Below are 5,774 nucleotides of genomic sequence, written 5' to 3'. Positions count from 1 at the left end.
TCTGAAACACATATAAATTTCCTTCATAGTTATAAAATATTATAAATATTTTTTAATGTGACTTAGACTACCAAAAATAAACATGCATTCTCTATATGGTTAGTTTCCAATATTGATTAACCTCTCACTAGATTCTACTCAGCCTCCAGTGTGCTTACCATTTGTGTAACTAGAAAGAAACAAAAAACTTTGAAATCCAACTAGTTGGCTACGTGGAGTCACACAACTTTCAGACTTTCAAAAACAGTGCCACTGATAAGAATCTACCTTATTTATGAAGCCCTCCCTCCTTACAAAGTATTAACTAATATTTTAAAGGGAAAATTATATTTATATTTAAACCATATTCCATATGACACAATTAGATCCAATATTTACATAAAGGGCTGTACATAGTAGGCAAGAGTAATTGTAATGATTACAATCATTATTACACGTTATTTATATGTCTCTTTTCCAAGTTCATAATAAACCAATACAATTATTTTTTTTAAATGTGCTTCAAAAACACTGCCATTAATTCCCAGTACTGCCTGAAAACATACTTTGATTTAAACATTCCTTGATTTTCATAAGAACAATGCAAGATTTTCATGAGTATGATCAGCAATTTCCTTCATAGACAATTGTACAACACATAGTTTCGTAAGTTAACAAGTGATTATCTTTCACAAAGTAAATGCCATGTAAAAATTACCATGTAATTCATAATTCTGTTAAAATTTCATCTGTACTGTAGGTGTTATGTGCTTTTCCTTTTTCAGAAGAACTACACATCTTTTTTTCTCCTGTGAGTACTTTAATTTTTGTTTCATAGCCTTTTTTGGGCAAAACTCATAAGCCCCTGAGTTATACCAAATTATTTTGACTCAAAAGGTTTCTATAGATTATCAGTTATAAAATACATACACATAATTTATTTCTTTGCAATGAAACAATGTTTTTATTTTTCTAATTTTAAAATATAGATTTACATTCCCAAAAAAAGGATAAAATGAAATAAGTAAGCACTAGTATTTTTGCTAATATACTTTTCTTGCCAACACCATTTTATATTCAATCAGAATTTTCCCCTTGCAAAAAAAAATAGATATGTTTATATATATTTTAATTTTAAAAAAAGATTTTATTTATTTATTTGACAGAGAGAAACAGCGAGAGAGGGAACACAAGCGAGGGGAGTGGGAGAGGGAGAAGCAGGCTTCCTGTCAAGCAGTGAGTCCAATGCAGGGCTCAATCCCAGGACCCTAAGATCATGACCTGAGCTGAAAGCAGACGCTTAACGGCTGAGCCACCCAGGTGCCCCTCCAATTCTTTATTTTTCCACATTCTCACTTTGTTTTCTTATATGCATTTGCTCTATATCTAAGAGATTTGCTGGTTACTCCACACTTTTAAACAATTACATACTACTATTAGGCCATAATATATTTACTGATTTTATGTGTTCCATCATTTTCATCCTTTCTCAAAACTCCTGCATCATACATACCTTGCTCTTTATGTATAGTTTTCTATACTTCTTAAAATTTTAAATTCCAGTAGAGTTAACACAGTGTTGTATTAGTTTCAGGTGTATAGTGATCCGACACTTACATACATTAGTTTCTTATACTTTTAACTGTATCCAAAGCCATTGCTTATAAAAACACTCTTTTGAAAATTCTTCAGGCTGACATCAAATATTTCAGCTTCTCTGATCTTTTCAAAGAATTAGGGGTTTTTTTCATTATTCATTGTTTTTCTTATTTTAATTTCATTAATTTCTGTTTTTATCTATATTATTGCCATCCTTTTCTTGCCTTGGATAACTTTCTTTTCTTTTTATATTGTCTTATGGTGGAAGCTTAGATTTTTTAACCTGAGTTCTTTTTTTCTTATGTAAGTATTCATTGGCATAAATTCCTCTGTAAAGCATGACTCTGACTGAATCCCATAAATTCTGACATATTTTTGTTTTTATTAAATTGAAAGTATTTTCTAATTTCACTTTATAATTTCTTTTGATACATGACTTAGTAAATATGTGTTGTGTAGTTTCTAAATAATTGGAGACTTTGCAGATACCTCTTTTGTTATATTCTTTAGTTTAATTCCATTATGGTTAAGGAAAGATTAAGTTGGTTAATAGTGTTATTAGGTTTCTTCTGTACTTACAGATATCTTGTTTATCTTCTACTATCATTTACTCAGAAAGGAGTATTTAATCTCCAAATATAGTTGTAGATGTGACTATTTCTCCTTTCAGGCTTATCGGTTTTTATTTCATGTATTTTGAAGCTCTACTCTAGGTGTATATACATTAGCATTGTTAGGTCTTAATGAATCAACTCTTCCATCATTATGTAATGTTTTTATTTATCCACATTAATTTTCCTCCTTATGAAGACCAATATTTCTGGTATCAATATAGTTATTCCAGCTTTCTAGTTTTTCAAATTATTAAATGGAATTTTTTTCCTTTTCCTTTTGGTATACTGTTCTAAAGGCTTTAACTTACATACAGATTTGTGTAACCACAGCCACAATCAGGATATAGAACTGTCTCATTACCCCCTCCAAAAACAAATTCCACGTGTTACTCATTTATAGTCATAACCTCCCCTCACACTTAGTCTTGATAACAACTCATCTGTTCTCCATCACCATACTTTTGTCTTTTCAAGAAAGTCATATAAATGAAATAATGGAGAATGTAATTTGTTAAAAGTAGTTTCTTTCACTCAGCAAGTTGCATTTGTGTTTCATCCATGCTGTTGTGTGTATCACTAGATCATTCCATTTAATTGCTGAGTAGTAACCAGTTGTATGGGAGCACCACAGTTTGTTTACCCATTCATCCATAAAAGGACATTTGGATAAATATGAATAGATTTTGGCAAATATGAATAGAGCTGCTATAAACATTCATGTGTAGGTTTTTGTGTGAACTTAAGATTTTATTTTTCCCAGGATTGGCATTGCTGACTCATGGTGTCTGTATGCTTAGAAGAAATTACCAAATCATTTTCCATCCTGGTTGTACCATTTTACATTCCCACCAGTAATGTATGAAAGTTCCAGTTGTTTTTCATCCTTGCCTGCATTTAGTAATGTTTTTTTAAAATTAAAAACATTTTTGTTTTAATTTTAACCTTTCTCAAATGTGTGTTGTGGTATCACATCATGGTTTAATTTGCATTTCTCTATGGCTAATGATGTAGGACACTTTATATGTGCTTATGAGCCATCCCCACATTCACTTTGGTGGAGTATTTATTGACATATTTTGCCTTTCCTAAAATTGTGCTCTTTCTTTTCTAATATTGGAGTTTTGAGAGCTCTTTATATATTCTGCACATAAGATCTTTGTTGGATATATGATTTGCAAATATTTTCTCCCTGGTTCTAGCATGACTTTTTATTCTTTTTCTTCAAGCAAATATTTTTAATTTTGAATTATCTAATGTATCATTTTTTCCCTTTATGGATCATGCTTTTGGTGTCATGTTTAAGACCTCTTTGCCTAACTCCAGGTCAGGAAGATTTGACTCTACATTTTCTTTTAAACATTTTATAGTTTTTCATTTAACATTTAGATCTCAATTTTGGTATGGAGTGTGATGTTTATATAAGATTCACTTTTTAACATATGGATGTTTAATTGTTCCAATACTATTTATTGAAAAGGCCAACATTTTTCAAATGAATTATCTTAGTTCTTTGTAAAAACTCCAGGGCCATTTTTGTATGTATTAATTTCTGGACACTCTATTTCGTTTCATTGATCTATGTGTCTATCAATACCACATGGTCTTGATTACTATAGTTTTATAGTTAGTCTTAAAATCACCTAGTGTGGTTCTTCAAAGATTGTTTTAATTTTATTTTTTTAATTTTTTTGTTTTTTTATTATGTTAAGTTAGCCACTATAGAGTGCATTTTATTTTTATAATTTTTATTTTGTTATATTAGTCACCATACAGTACATCCAAAGTTTTTGATGAATTGTTCCATGATTCATTATTTGCATATAACACCCAGTGCACCATGCAATATGTGCCCTCCTTAATCCCCATCACCGGCCTATCCTATTGCCCCACCCCCTCCCCTCTGAAGCCCTCAGTTTGTTTCTCAGAGTCCATAGTCTCTCATGCTTCATTTCCCCTTCTGATTACCCCCCTTTCTTTATACCTTTCTTCTCCTACTGATCTTCCTAGTTCTTATGTTCCATAGATGAGTGAAACAATATGATGATTGTCTTCCTCTGCTTCACTTATTTCACTTAGCATAATCTCCTCCAGTCCGGTCCATGTTGCTGCCAATGTTGTGTAATTGTTCTTACAGATGGCTGAGTAATATTCCATTGTATATATGGACCACATCTTCTTAATCCAGTCTTCTGTTGAAGGGCATCTCAGCTCCTTCCACGGTTTGGCTATTGTGGACAATGCTACTATGAACATTGGGGTGCATATGGCCCTTCTCTTCACTACGTCTGTATCTTTGGGGTAAATACCCAGTACTGCAATTGCTGGATCATAGGGTAGCTCAATTTTTAACTTTTTAAGGGATCTCCACACTGTTTTCCAGAGTGGCTGCATCAACCTGCATTCCCACCAACAGTGTAAGAGGGATCCCCTTTCTCCACATCCTCTCCAACATTTGTTGTTTCCTGCCTTGTCCATTTTTGCCATTCTAACTGGTGTAAGGTGGTATCTCAAGGTGGTTTTGATTTGAATTTCCCTGATGGCTAATGATTTTGAACATTTTTTCATGTGTCTGTTAGCCATTTGTATGTCTTCATTGGAAAAGTGTCTGTTCATATCTTCTGCAAATTTTTTGATTTGTTTATTTGTTTCTCGTGTATTGAGTTTGAGAAGTTCTTTGTAGATCTGGGATACTAGTTTTTCATCTATAGTGTCATTTGCAAATATCTTCTCCCATTCTGTGGGCTGCCTCTTAGTTTTTTTGACTGTTTCCTTGGCTGTGCAGAAGCTTTGTATCTTGATGAAGTCCCACGAGTTCATTTTTTCTTTTGTTTCTCTTGCCTTTGGAGATGTGTCATGAAAAAAGTTGCTGTGGCCAAGGTCAAAGAGGTTGCAGCCTATGTTCTCCTCTAGGATTTTGATGGATTCCTGTCTCACATTGAGGTCTTTCATCCGTTTAGAGTTTATCTTTGTGTATGGTGTGAGAGAGTGGTCAAGTTTCATTCTTTTGCATATAGCTGTCCCAAATTTCCCAGCACCATTTATTGAAGAGACTGTCTTTTTTCCACTGGGTGTTTTTTCCTGCGTTGTCAAAGATTAGCTGCCCAAAGAGCCGAGGGTCCATTTCTGGGTTTGCTATTCTGTTCCCTTGTTCTCTGTGTCTGTTTTTGTGCCAGTACCATGCTGTCTTTGTGATCACAGCTTTGTAGTATAGCATGAAATCCGGCAATGTGATTCCCCAGCTTTGTGCTTCCTTTTCAACAATTCCTTGGTGATTCGGGGCCTTTTCTGGTTCCAGACAACTTTAAGGGCTGTTTGTTCCAGTTCTTTGAAAAATGTCATTGGTATTTTGATCGGGATAGCATTGAAAGTGTAGATTGCTCTGGGTAGCAGAGACATTTTAACTATGTTTATTCTTCCAATCCGTGACCATGGAATGTTTTTCCATCTCTTTGTATCTTCATTGTCTTTCAAGAGTGATTTGTAGTTTCTAAAATAGAGATCCTTTACGTCTCTGGTTAAGTTAATTCCGAGATAATGTATGATTTTTGGTGCTATTGTAAATGGAATGGATTCCCTAATTTC

Source organism: Ursus americanus, chromosome X, assembly GCF_024610735.1.
Source record: "Ursus americanus isolate L20-20 chromosome X, mUrsAme1.1.p, whole genome shotgun sequence".
NCBI classification, from domain to species: domain Eukaryota; kingdom Metazoa; phylum Chordata; class Mammalia; order Carnivora; family Ursidae; genus Ursus; species Ursus americanus.
The sequence above is the reverse complement of the archived record's forward strand: the minus strand, read 5'-3'. Positions refer to the sequence as shown.